The sequence below is a fragment of the Choloepus didactylus genome, chromosome 2 (genome assembly GCF_015220235.1).
Source record: "Choloepus didactylus isolate mChoDid1 chromosome 2, mChoDid1.pri, whole genome shotgun sequence".
NCBI classification, from domain to species: Eukaryota; Metazoa; Chordata; class Mammalia; order Pilosa; family Megalonychidae; genus Choloepus; species Choloepus didactylus.
Genome location: NC_051308.1, coordinates 3,794,092 through 3,809,217, shown reverse-complemented (window position 1 = coordinate 3,809,217; position 15,126 = coordinate 3,794,092). Strand labels below are relative to the sequence as shown.

General features: G+C 39.3%; 1 pseudogene; it reads left to right on the top strand.

Annotated features, from left to right (window-relative positions):
- The first annotated feature begins 6,967 nt into the window (after positions 1 to 6,967).
- Positions 6,968 to 7,685, top strand: LOC119515006 (annotated as a pseudogene).
- Positions 7,686 to 15,126: the final 7,441 nt, after the last annotated feature.

Here is a 15,126-nt window from a genome sequence, read left to right as displayed (position 1 = left end):
CAAGATCCAAAAGAAAGACACCGAAAGTAGCCAATTTCTTCCTGTCACCACAGTTTCGCTAATGGAATGTTTTATATATATAATTCTCTTGGTTTTTCAATGTAATTCTTTAGGACTTCACGGTAAAAATGTAATTTTTAACTGATAGGAGAAAATATACAAGGAAATAACTATCCAAGAGATTTAGGGGAAATGAAATAAAATAACTAAAATGATTTGAAAACTGGAATAGGGCAAAATTTCTTGCCTCTGTCTCCTTGGCATAATAATTTGAGATAATATCTCTACATCACTAAAAGAGAACCCGGATAAGAATGAAATCATTTCTTAATATGCCAGTCTGCTTTGGGGAAATGTGATGAAACCTTATACATTAGTGATCTGAGGTGATTTAGAAATAGTTTACTTTTAAAGTATTTGAAACCTTGTTAAGTCTTGGCATGGGAAACGGGAGGGAAGATGTATTTAAAAAGAAGGATGAGGCTACAGGGGGTTGATGGGAGGAAAAGTGCTGGCTAAGATGATGAAGCTGGTTCCTCTCTTGCTCAGACCAATTGGGGAGCCCGGGGCAGCCCCCAGAGCTCCTGGCATTCAGTTCAGGCATCAATAAAAAAGGGAGAGCACAAGCTCAATATTTGCCAACCCAAATTCCATCCCGCATTTCATGCAAACTTTTAACATTCACTCTCCCTCAACTCAGGGAGACCGGGAAGAGATGGGGTGAGGAGAGAGCAGCTCATAGTAACCCACAAGCAGGAGGGAAATGCAGCAGTCAAAATCAGCCTTTCTAACATGGGGAGAGCCAGAGTTGAGCTCTACAGATCTGTGCTTCTGAGTTCAGGATGGAGACTCTCTAGTGGCATCGGCTCTTCAAAACAGAATCTCCCCTAGTGCAGTTTCACAGCAAAATTAACAATGATTTATGTGTCATGACGGACACTTTTAAAAAACAAACTGCTTATAAAAACCAGTGGACTGGATAAAGTCTGGGTCTGGGTCTGGATAAAGTCCAGTTCCCTGACTGCTATTTCTCTAACCATTCCTACCTCATTTTCTTATTTAATGGAGTGTGTTTCAAGCCAGGAAAATTAAAGCAGGCCCACAGCACTAAAGCAACCCTGCTGGACACAGCCCGTGGGCAGAAAAAGAATATTAATTCTGCTAAGTCAAAACTACCCACCACCAACGGAATGTTGAGTGCAAAACTTGATTTGATTTTATCACTACTATTTCTGTTCCTAATAATAAGAGGAATATTACAAAAATATTTTGAGGGCTACAGGTTCTTGGCAGTTGGACTTGGCATGTTCTCTACCTATTTAATAGTTGAGGGCAGTAATTTGGAAAATACTCATTGCTTTGTAAACTCAAACTGCAAAACAATAAAATGATCACGCATATCAGCTCTTTCTCTAAGGTCTTTTTAAAGACTATTCGTGGTATTCCTTTTCTGTTTCCTTCTCGATTCTTAAGTGGGAGCATATTGCTAGAGGTGTTTAAAAGCAACCAGAAATCACATTTAACTTAACTGACCCTCAGAAACAAAACAGATGGGTCTCCAGGGTGAAAAAGAGACAAGGGAACTTTTGCACATGGGATCAGGAAGTAGAACTTACTGCTTTTTGAACTTTAAGAAATCAGTGCAGTTTGGGTTGAGAAAGACAATTTAACTGTTTTCGTCAGGCAGGTGCTGTGTGTATCAACTTGTCTGGGTGTTCAATCAGAGAACTTTATCAGATGGGCTGGAGAGCAGGGATTTTGGCAGGTTGCTCTGTCAAAGATAAATCTGTGCCTGGTATTTTTCTACCAAAAGAGAAATTATCTCCTCATGTTATCTAAAGTTTCATTTTTAACATTACCTGATATGTTTTGAATAGTTATTTCTTCAGGGGTAGCTTTTCAATAAGCTACTGAGTTTAAGAGATAATAATTTATAAGTTATGTCCATGTAAGTTTAAGTTACATTCTCAAACTTAAATTACTTGAAAATATGGTAATGGTGTCGTTCTTTATTTGATCTCACAGAAATTGACCTTCTCCTAATAAGCCATAAAAACAGTGCTCTCTTCTGTCTGATGGTGATGTGAATTTGCAGCATATCCTATAAGCTAAATATGTTTTTTTTTTCCCATGGCATCTATACTTCCTCACTTCTAAGTTACCACATCAATCCTTTTTTAACTTCAAATTATGTTTACCTTTACTCACGTAGTAAGAGTGAGATCTGTCTGGCACGGTTGCAAAGTATATAAACCAAAGAATAGTGGGGAAGCTGCTAAAACATGTCCAGTATCCTCCATGGAGAGGACATCTTTAAAGGACAGGGTTTGAGACAGAGTGATCCAGGAGAGTAACCACAAATAGTACTCCAACTAGAAAATTACATTGCCAAAGTCCTCTTTAGTTAAATCATTTCAACTATCTGTTGCCTATTCTTTTATAGTCATATTTCTTTACTAGCTGGAACAAGTGGTCCTTTGTGTAAGACCATTGCCATAAGACACATTGTCATCAAAGCCTCTGTTAGGTATAGTTCTTGTACTGTTCCCCAATTGTTCCATGGAGAAATCTTTTATTCCCAACAAGATTGTCATCTCCCTGAATGTAAGACTGTTCTTTGGGATGAGAAGGTACTTTTAGCACAGTTCTGGGGACACATAAGAAATGAATCAAATTGAACAAAGAAGAACAAACCTAATTCTCATGTCAGTAATTGTTTAATAATCCAAAGAAGCTGCACTCATGCTTTGATTATTATGGGTCATTAATGTTTTTGTTTGTTTTTAATTTACTCCAACCTTTTTGTGGAAACTAAGTTTGAGGCTATACCGGTGAAGTTCTTACTAAATATACTGAGCAGAGTGCCAACAATTTAGCTGACAGTCCAGACATCTCCCTTCCTCCCAGCAGAAGAAAACGTCTTGAAATAAAAGTGATGAGTAGATGAATATGAATGAGATTCTGAATTACCCAACCCACACTGAGATCTACAAGGCATCAATGAAGTGATCAACTCATTAGTTTCTAAAGCAGCTCCTTCCTGTGACTAAGACACATCTCAGACCCCACATCTGCTGGGCACTGGGGGAAATGTTCTGTTTTTGTTACCACCTGTAATTTCATAAATCCCTTAAAAGAAAACAAGAGGTGAAGACGTATCCAAAAGCATGCAGCCAAGTCACCCCTACCCTCAGATCAGCCCAAACCCTCTGCTTCATAGATGAGAATAGCAAGACTCAGGTAGTTTAAGAGATATAGCCAAACTTACAATGAATTTAGGGCCAAACCATCCCTAACATCTCCTGGTCACATGTAGGCATGCTTTCCATTACACAGAACAAACAATGATGTAATTTACTAGCTGCACTAAAGTTTAACAAGACCTTTCCGGAGAAACATGGGAACCCTCGACATTTTTTTTTCCTATAAACAAAATCCTTAGTTTTCAAAATATGTGCTAAAGACTTTCAAAACTATCCTTTGCAACTAATTTCAAACAGAAATTGAGACACAGTGCATTATTGCTGCATTTCTCAGTCTCCTACCGCCTGGAACTGAAGGGGGAGCAGCATCTAGCACTTCCATTTTCTGTGTCTGCTGCAGCTCCCTTCCCTTGTGGTCCTCTCTGCTTTGTCTCTCCAGCCCATGGATTTGCAAGTGCAAGGGCTGGGGTGTGGGCAGGGAGAATAGTCAGCAGGAGTCCCAGATAATAGTGCAAAGACTTGGAGAAGATCTCTGTTTGAAGCCTGGTTCTTCCACATCCCACCTGCTAATTGGGGGCAAGAAATTTAACCTACCTGTTGTGTAATAACTGTACCTGCCCCAAGGATTGATATGAAGATTGAAAAATTCTGGACTCAACACAAATTAACCATGAGTATTAAAGTAAAGCTTTACTGTCATCCATGAACTATGTGCTGGCAGCTAAAGAAATGGAGAAAGAAGTCCTGAGACTTGGATTCTGTGATGGGTAGCAGGCAGAGCTAATACCTACCTTGTACAGGGCATCTCGGTTGTAAAACTAATGAAATAGCACCACCCTCACTTTCCCTCCCGCGCCACCCCAGCTGCCTTGGCCCTTCCCCCAGGACTGCCTCCTCTCATTTCACTCCTTCCAACAACCAAAGGCCTATCACTGGGCCAGGTGGTATATGGGGTGGGTGGGAGACACATGAGCTCCTTCTTGTGTGCCACTGGCTGGCATCTCTTCGAAATGGTTTGTGCCCATACTATATAAGTGGTGCCCATAACTATTTTGCATATTTGTGTGTGTTTGGAAAAACATTTTGTGACATTCAGCTGTCTTAAGCACCAAATGATCATTGGGCTCATGGAATCATGGTGCCCACTTATGGAACCTTTGTGCTAATTAGGAAAATGTACTTGACTCCTTCTTCCCACAGGGCCCAACCCCTTCCTGGGAGACACACTTGGGGAGCTGGTCTCCACTGGACTTTGGTCTCCACTTACCTCTCACCTGGACATCCTGTTGAAAGGCGTGACCTTATACCACAGCTCTCTGCTTCCAACCCTAAGCCCCTGCCTACTTGCTTCAAAACAGAAACCATACTAAGCTGCAGAATCTTTGTAAGGAAGTGCAAGAAAGTTCTGGGTTTTCCTATGGAGTCTATGTTGGTGCTTTTAAAAGAATATAAAATACCAAGCTATTTTAGTTATGTTACTACTTTTGACACTCCACCCCATTTTGCTTAGTACCTATTGTACTAGCAGTTAAAAAGTAAAACCAGTATTGGTAAATGTTAACTGCACATTAGAATTGAGCTTAGATGTTTTTGTTAAAAATGCTGATGCCTGGGCCCCACACCAAATCAATGAAATCAAAATGTCTAGGATGGAGCCTGAGCATCAGTATGTATTTTAAATATATATGTGCCAGTTTGAATGTATTGTGTCCCCCAAATGCCATTATCATTGACGTAGTCTTGTGGGGCAGATGTTTTGGTGCTGAATAGATTTGCTTGGAATGTGCCCCACCCAGCTGTGGGTGATGACTCTGATGAGATATTCCCATGGAGGCATGGCCCCACCCTTTCAGGGTGGGCCTTGATCAGTGGAGCCATATAAATGAGCTGACTCAAAAAGAAGGAACTCAGTGTAGCTGTGAGTGATGTTTTGAAGAGGAGCAAGCTTGCTAGAGAGGAACGTCCTGGGAAAAAGCCATTTTGAAGCCAGAACTTTGGAGCAGACACCAGCCACGTGCCTTCCCAGCTAACAGAGGTTTTCCAGACGCCATTGGCCATCCTCCAGTGAAGGTACTCGATTACTGATGTGTTACCTTGGACACTTTATGGCCTTAAGACTGTAACTGTGTAGCCAAATAAACCCCCTTTTATAAAAGCCAAACCATCTCTGGTGTTTTGCATTCCACAGCATTAGCAAACTAGAACAATATATATGGCTGAGGTTTAAAACCATTGTCCTCCTGGTTAGTCCAGGAAGGATGTAAATCTAACCATATAAAAAACGAGAGATATTTAGAAATGTGATAGCATATTGGGGCTTATGTGCGTTTGTGCGTGTGTGTGTGTGTGTGTGTGCATGTGTGATATCCCTCTCAATTGCATTTTTAAATATCTGTTGTGAAACAGACATATAAAAGAGTCTACTTAATACATATGTATTTTTAAAAAAATAACAAGAGGAGAAAGAACACCCAAACGCAGTCCCTGCCAACTACAGAACTGAAACATTTCCAAAAATACATGAACCCTATTTTTTGTTCTCCATCGCAGTACCCTGTCTTCCCCCTGACCCGCTACCCAGAATTTTACTTTTAATCCTTTCCTTCTTTTTCTTTATGATTTTTTTCACCGATGTATGTATTTCTAAACAAAGTATTGTTTGCTCCTGCCTGCTTTCAAATTTTTGAAATTTGAAAATTTCAAAATGGAGTCCTACTGGTTGTTTTCTTCCACGACTTGCTTTGCTCACCCGGCATTTGATGTGTGCATATGGTAATCTGTGGAACTGTGCCTTGTTCATTTCCGCATTGTATAGTGACCATCATGTGGCCACAATTCATTCCTATCTTGTATTTCAGATGTATATGTGGGCAATTTCCATTTTTTTAAAGCAATTGATGCTAAGAATTTTTTATGTATTTCTTCTGGGTTACGTAAATAAAAATTCCTCTAGGGTGCACACCTCAGGATAATTACTGGGTCATAGGGTACGCACGTATTCAACTGAACTATGAGATGCCATATAGCTCTCCAAAATGTGCCAATTTAAATGAGAATTGCCATTGCTCTGCTGCTCATATGCACATTTAATCCTTGATATCTCGGTGGGTATGAAATGGTTTCTCATCATGGTTTCAATAAGCCCTTTTCTGAGTACTAAGAAGGATGAGCATCTTTTCATACTTCAGTTGGACACTTGTGCTCCTCTTCAGTAAAATGCCCTTTCAGGTCTTTTGCCTATTTTTCTACTTGGTTACTTATCTTGAGATAGAGTCTTTACCAAATAAAGGTGAGGTGAAAAAAATAAGATCAAATTTGAAAAATAACTCAACATCCCCAGAAGGACCCCTTAAAGTCATACAACAAACAAGCTAATTCTTAATATTTTTGTGTTGTCATGTTTTTTTAAATAAAAAAACAGTAATTCTTATAATTTTTTCACAAAAAAAAATCTGTTAGAGATTTTCTTAAGCCACAGATACAAAAAAGCTATGAAGTTTAAATTCCAATAAAACTACCACCAAGAGATATGCTTCCATGTATATTTTTCAGACCTTTTATTTATACATTAAGCATATCTTTCTACAAAAACAGGCTGTAATAAGTTAGATAATTTGCTTTTTTCACTTTACTATATATAATGAACATCTTTCTATGTCAATAAATATAAATCTATAAAATCATTTTAACAGCTAACTATTCAAATTTTTTCACTATTAAAATCCTCACAGGACGTGGCTGCAGGGAAGGCTGCTGTGGGGAAAATGGCGGATGGGAAGGCGGGAAATGAGAAGCCCGCGAGGCCACAGTGAGCTGGAACCATGGGAGTTAAATCATGGAAACCTCCTCCACATTCACCCAGTCTCAGTTCCTGCTCTATAGCTAACCAATAGTGGAAGAGACTGTTGGGTCAGTAGGCGACAGCTACAGTGTTATCTTCCTTATAATGATGCTTTCTGAAGTTGCTACTCCGTAAATTTGCTCGGTAAAAGTAGCTTATCCTGGTAAGCTGTTTCAACTTCACCAGGACCAGAAGAAGAAGCAGAAAAACCTATGAAAATTAAGACTGTTTCTTTCAATAATGGAGGGGAAAGTTCTAGTTGCAGTGCTGAAGAAGCAGCTAGAGACCTCCCAACAAAGCCTATGAAGATTTCCAAGGTTCGACTTGCCTTATGTAATGAAATTATAAAGAACGCATTGCCGTATCCTTCAAACTTGGATCAAGTAAGCCTAAAGAAATGGTAACTCATGCTACAAAAACCCTTGCAGTAGCAGCAGCTTTTAATAAAGGTAAAGGGAGTGAGCCAGAGGAAAAGCTTCCAGAAGCAAAGTTGAGGATGGAAGGATATTGAAAGGGAAACACCAACATCAGCAGGACCAGACTCCTTCAACTAAGAAAAACATGGATTTTCTGATAACCAGAGACCATGGGAGAAAAATATAAAATCTCGTCTTGGAACTATCCAGGACCAAGACAATTAAATGATGAGTTTTAAGATTGGGGGTTGGGTTGGGGGTAAAGTTAAACGGAATCAATTCCTTTTTAAGAATGGTGTAAGACTATCTTTGGAGCTACCTATTTTTTTTTTTTTTAAGATTGAGTGATAACTAATAAATAAGAGTTTGAAAGTACAGGTAATTTATATTTTATATACAGATTTCAAAACCTTTGCTAATTTTGTAGTTTCATATGATTAGTTTCCAAATATTACATGTAATAAAGCAATCAGAAATGGTAACTTTTTAAGAATTGCAATTTTTTTAGCACACTAAGAGGAAGGCAAAATGTTATTTTCTATTTAACCTGGTTCAAAATGCAAGCAATTGCTCTTTTGACTCTCTCATTACCTAAACTGCCTGGTGCCAGTAATAACCTTATAGAGAGGAAGTATTGTATTATAGGAAGAATCTTACTGGACTGTTGACTGAAGGTAAATTTCAATAAAATTAAAATACAGCTGTTTAACCTTATGGACATTCATTTTCTTTCAAACCATCATAAACTAGGTATTGCATTGATATCAGTGGATACAGATGCTTAGCTCTTTAAAAATAACTTTTTAAAATTTTATGTAAACTGTTGAATATTTGAAATAGCCCATTTACTTTAATGGGTCTGTCTACTTTCATTAGTCTTCAGAGAATGACCATTTGCTACCAAAGTAAATCAGTATTTGAATGTGCTTCTCTTGGTTTTTATTAGCTACTTCTTATAAGCATTTCTACCAGTACTTGAGGCAAATCATGAGGAAACTGTTTCTTTTAAAATGCAAACCAGAGGCGGGGCAAGATGGCAGACTGGTGAGCTGTATGTTTTAGTTACCCCTCCAGGAAAGTAGGTAGAAAGCCAGGAACTGCGTGGACTGGACACCACAGAGCAATCTGACTTTGGGCATACTTCATACAACACTCATGAAAACGTGGAACTGCTGAGATCAGCGAAATCTGTAAGTTTTTGCGGCCAGGGGACCCGCGCCCCTCCCTGCCAGGCTCAGTCCCGTGGGAGGAGGGGCTGTCAGCTCCGGGAAGGAGAAGGGAGAACTGCAGTGGCAGCCCTTATCGGAAACTCATTCTACTGATCCAAACTCCAACCATAGATAGACTGAGACCAGACACCAGAGAATCTGAGAGCAGCCAGCCCAGCAGAGAGGAGACAGGCATAGAAAAAAAACAACACTAAAAACTCCAAAATAAAAGCGGAGGATTTTTGGAGTTCTGGTGAACATAGAAAGGGGAAGGGCAGAGCTCAGGCCCTGAAGCTCATATGCAAATCCCGAAGAAAAGCTGATCTCTCTGCCCTGTGGACCTTTCCTTAATGCCCCTGGTTGCTTTGTCTATTAGCATTTCAATAACCCATTAGATCTCTGAGGAGGGCCCTTTTTTTTTTTTTTTAATCCTTTTTTCTTTTTCTAAAACAATTACTCTAAGAAGCCCAATACAGAAAGCTTCAAAGACTTGCAATTTGGGCAGGTCAAGTCAAGAGCAGAACTAAGAGAGCTCTGAGACAAAAAGCAATAATCCAGTGGCTGAGAAAATTCACTAAACACCACAACTTCCCAAGAAAAGGGGGGTGTCCACTCACAGCCATCATCCTGGTGGACAGGAAACACTCCTGCCCATCACCAGCCCCATACCCCAGAGCTGCCCCAGACAACCCAGTGTGACGTAAGTGCTTTAAATAACAGGCACACACCACAAAACTGGGCGTGGACATTAGCCTTCCCTGCAACCTCAGCTGATTGTCCCAGAGTTGGGAAGGTGGAGCAGTGTGAATTAACAAAGCCCCATTCAGCCATCATTTCAGCAGACTGGGAGCCTCCATACACAGCCCAGCAGCCCAGAACCACCCTGGGGGGGCACTCACCTGTGACATAGCACAGTCATCCCTCAACAGAGGACCCGGGGTGCACAGCCTGGAAGAGGGGCCCACTTGCAAGTCTCAGGAGCCATACGCCAATACCAAGGACTTGTGGGTCAGTGGCAGAGACAACTGTGGCAGGACTGAACTGAAGGATTAGACTATTGCAGCAGCTTTAAAACTCTAGGATCACCAGGGAGATTTGATTGTTAGGGCCACTCCCCCTCCCTGACTGCCCAGAAACACGCCCCATATACAGGGCAGGCAACACCAAATACACACACAAGCTTGGTACACCAATTGGACCCCACAAGACTCACTCCCCCACTCACCAAAAAGGCTAAGCAGGGGAGAACTGGCTTGTGGAGAACAGGTGGCTCGTGGACGCCACCTGCTGGTTAGTCAGAGAAAGTGTACTCCACAAAGCTGTAGATCTGATAAATTAGAGATAAGGACTTCAATTGGTCTACAAATCCTAAAAGAACCCTATCAAGTTCAGCAAATGCCACAAGGCCAAAAACAACAGAAAATTATAAAGCATATGAAAAAACCAGATGATATGGATAACCCAAGCCCAAGCACCCAAATCAAAAGACCAGAAGAGACACAGCACCTAGAGCAGCTACTCAAAGAACTAAAGATGAACAATGAGACCATAGTACGGGATACAAAGGAAATCAAGAAGACCCTAGAAGAGCATAAAGAAGACATTGCAAGACTAAATAAAAAAATGGATGATCTTATGGAAATTAAAGAAACTGTTGACCAAATTAAAAAGATTCTGGACACTCATAGTACAAGACTAGAGGAAGTTGAACAACGAATCAGTGACCTGGAAGATGACAGAATGGAAAATGAAAGCATAAAACAAAGAATGGGGAAAAAATTGAAAAAATCGAAATGGACCTCAGGGATATGATAGATAATATGAAACGTCCAAATATAAGACTCATTGGTGTCCCAGAAGGGGAAGAAAAGGGTAAAGGTCTAGGAAGAGTATTCAAAGAAATTGTTGGGGAAAACTTCCCAAATCTTCTAAACAACATAAATACACAAATCATAAATGCTCAGCGAACCCCAAATAGAATAAATCCAAATAAACCCACTCCGAGACATATACTGATCACACTGTCAAACACAGAAGAGAAGGAGCAAGTTCTGAAAGCAGCAAGAGAAAAGCAATTCACCGCATACAAACGAAACAGCATAAGACTAAGTAGTGACTACTCAGCAGCCACCATGGAGGCGAGAAGGCAGTGGCACGATATATTTAAAATTCTGAGTGAGAAAAATTTCCAGCCAAGAATACTTTATCCAGCAAAGCTCTCCTTCAAATTTGAGGGAGAGCTTAAATTTTTCACAGACAAACAAATGCTGAGAGAATTTGCTAACAAGAGACCTGCCCTACTGGAGATACTAAAGGGAGCCCTACAGACAGAGAAACAAAGAAAGGACAGAGAGACTTGGAGAAAGGTTCAGTACTAAAGAGATTCGGTATGGGTACAATAAAGGATATTAATAGACAGAGGGGAAAAATATGACAAACATAAACCAAAGGATAAGATGGCTGATTGAAGAAATGCCTTCACGGTTATAACGTTGAATGTAAATGGATTAAACTCCCCAATTAAAAGATATAGATTCGCAGAATGGATCAAAAAAAATGAACCATCAATATGTTGCATACAAGAGACTCATCTTAGACACAGGGACACAAAGAAACTGAAAGTGAAAGGATGGAAAAAAATATTTCATGCAAGCTACAGCCAAAAGAAAGCAGGTGTAGCAATATTAATCTCAGATAAAATAGACTTCAAATGCAGGGATGTTTTGAGAGACAAAGAAGGCCACTACATACTAATAAAAGGGGCAATTCAGCAAGAAGAAATAACAATCGTAAATGTCTATGCACCCAATCAAGGTGCCACAAAATACATGAGAGAAACACTGGCAAAACTAAAGGAAGCAATTGATGTTTCCACAATAATTGTGGGAGACTTCAACACATCACTCTCTCCTATAGATAGATCAACCAGACAGAAGACCAATAAGGAAATTGAAAACCTAAACAATCTGATAAATGAATTAGATTTAACAGACATATACAGGACACTACATCCCAAATCACCAGGATACACATACTTTTCTAGTGCTCACGGAACTTTCTCCAGAATAGATCATATGCTGGGACATAAAACAAGCCTCAATAAATTTAAAAAGATTGAAATTATTCAAAGCACATTCTCTGACCACAATGGAATACAATTAGAAGTCAATTACCATCAGAGACTTAGAAAATTCACAAATACCTGGAGGTTAAACAACACACTCCTAAACAATCAGTGGGTTAACGAAGAAATAGCAAGAGAAATTGCTAAATATATAGAGACGAATGAAAATGAGAACACAACATACCAAAACCTATGGGATGCAGCAAAAGCAGTGCTAAGGGGGAAATTTATAGCACTAAACGCATATATTAAAAAGGAAGAAAGAGCCAAAATCAAAGAACTAATGGATCAACTGAAGAAGCTAGAAAATGAACAGCAAACCAATCCTAAACCAAGTGCAAGAAAAGAAATAACAAGGATTAAAGCAGAAATAAATGACATAGAGAACAAAAAACAATAGAGAGGATAAATATCACCAAAAGTTGGTTCTTTGAGAAGATCAACAAGATTGACAAGCCCCTAGCTAGACTGACAAAATCAAAAAGAGAGAAGACCCATATAAACAAAATAATGAATGAAAAAGGTGACATAACTGCAGATCCTGAAGAAATTAAAAAAATTATAAGAGGATATTATGAACAACTGTATGGCAACAAACTGGATAATGTAGAAGAAATGGACAATTTCCTGGAAACATATGAACAACCTAGACTGACCAGAGAAGAAATAGAAGACCTCAACCAACCCATCACAAGCAAAGAGATCCAATCAGTCATCAAAAATCTTCCCACAAATAAATGCCCAGGGCCAGATGGCTTCACAGGGGAATTCTACCAAACTTTCCAGAAAGAACTGACACCAATCTTACTCAAACTCTTTCAAAACATTGAAACAAATGGAACACTACCTAAGCCATTTTACGAAGCTAACATCAATCTAATACCAAAACCAGGCAAACATGCTACAAAAAAGGAAAACTACCGGCCAATCTCCCTAATGAATATAGATGCAAAAATCCTCAACAAAATACTTGCAAATCGAATCCAAAGACACATTAAAAAAATCATACACCATGACCAAGTGGGGTTCATTCCAGGCATGCAAGGATGGTTCAACATAAGAAAAACAATCAATGTATTACAACACATTAAAAACTCGAAAGGGAAAAATCAATTGATCATCTCAATAGATGCTGAAAAAGCATTTGACAAAATCCAACATCCCTTTTTGATAAAAACACTTCAAAAGGTAGGAAGTGAAGGAAACTTCCTCAACATGATAAAGAGCATATATGAAAAACCCACAGCCAGCATAGTACTCAATGGTGAGAGACTGAAAGCCTTCCCTCTAAGATCAGGAACAAGACAAGGATGCCCGCTGTCACCACTGTTATTCAACATTGTGCTGGAAGTGCTAGCCAGGGCAATCCGGCAAGACAAAGAAATAAAAGGCATCCAAATTGGAAAAGAAGAAGTAAAACTGTCATTGTTTGCAGATGATATGATCTTATATCTAGAAAACCCTGAGAAATCAACGATACACCTACTAGAGCTAATAAACAAATTTAGCAAAGTAGCGGGATACAAGATTAATGCACATAAGTCAGTAATGTTTCTATATGCTAGAAATGAACAAACTGAAGAGACACTCAAGAAAAAGATACCATTTTCAATAGCAACTAAAAAAATCAAGTACCTAGGAATAAACTTAACCAAAGATGTAAAAGACCTATACAAAGAAAACTACATAACTCTACTAAAAGAAATAGAAGGGGACCTTAAAAGATGGAAAAATATTCCATGTTCATGGATAGGAAGGCTAAATGTCATTAAGATGTCAATTCTACCCAAACTCATCTACAGATTCAATGCAATCCCAATCAAAATTCCAACAACCTACTTTGCAGACTTGGAAAAGCTAGTTATCAAATTTATTTGGAAAGGGAAGATGCCTCGAATTGCTAAAGACACTCTAAAAAAGAAAAACGAAGTGGGAGGACTTACACTCCCTGACTTTGAAGCTTATTATAAAGCCACAGTTGCCAAAACAGCATGGTACTGGCACAAAGATAGACATATAGATCAATGGAATCGAGTTGAGAATTCGGAGATAGACCCTCAGATCTATGGCCGACTGATCTTTGAGAAGGCCCCCAAAGTCACCGAACTGAGCCATAATGGTCTTTTCAACAAATGGGGCTGGGAGAGTTGGATATCCATATCCAAAAGAATGAAAGAGGACCCCTACCTCACCCCCCTACACAAAAATTAACTCAAAATGGACCAAAGATCTCAATATAAAAGAAAGTACCATAAAACTCCTAGAAGATAATGTAGGAAAACATCTTCAAGACCTTGTATTAGGAGGCCACTTCCTAGACTTTACACCCAAAGCACAAGCAACAAAAGAGAAAATAGATAAATGGGAACTCCTCAAGCTTAGAAGTTTCTGCACCTCAAAGGAATTTCTCAAAAAGGTAAAGAGGCAGCCAACTCAATGGGAAAAAATTTTTGGAAACCATGTATCTGACAAAAGACTGATATCTTGCATATACAAAGAAATCCTACAACTCAATGACAATAGTACAGACAGCCCAATTATAAAATGGGCAAAAGATATGAAAAGACAGTTCTCTGAAGAGGAAATACAAATGGCCAAGAAACACATGAAAAAATGTTCAGCTTCACTAGCTATTAGAGAGATGCAAATTAAGACCACAATGAGATACCATCTAACACCGGTTAGAATGGCTGCCATTAAACAAACAGGAAACTACAAATGCTGGAGGGGATGTGGAGAAATTGGAACTCTTATTCACTGTTGGTGGGACTGTATAATGGTTCAGCCACTCTGGAAGTCAGTCTGGCAGTTCCTTAGAAAACTAGATATAGAGCTACCATTCGATCCAGCGATTGCACTTCTCGGTATATACCCGGAAGATCGGAAAGCAGTGACACGAACAGATACCTGCACGCCAATGTTCATAGCAGCATTATTCACAATTGCCAAGAGATGGAAACAACCCAAATGTCCTTCAACAGATGAGTGGATAAATAAAATGTGGTATATACACATGATGGAATACTACGCGGCAGTAAGAAGGAATGATCCCGTGAAACATATGACAACATGGATGAACCTTGAAGACATAATGCTGAGCGAAATAAGCCAGGCACAAAAAGAGAAATATTATATGCTACCACTAATGTGAACTTTGAAAAATGTAAAACAAATGGTTTATAATGTAGAATGTAGGGGAACTAGCAGTAGAGAGCAATTAAGGAAGGGGGAACAATAATCCAAGAAGAACAGATAAGCTATTTAACGTTCTGGGGATGCCCAGAAATGACTATGGTCTGTTAATTTCTGATGGATGTAGTAGGAACAAGTTCAC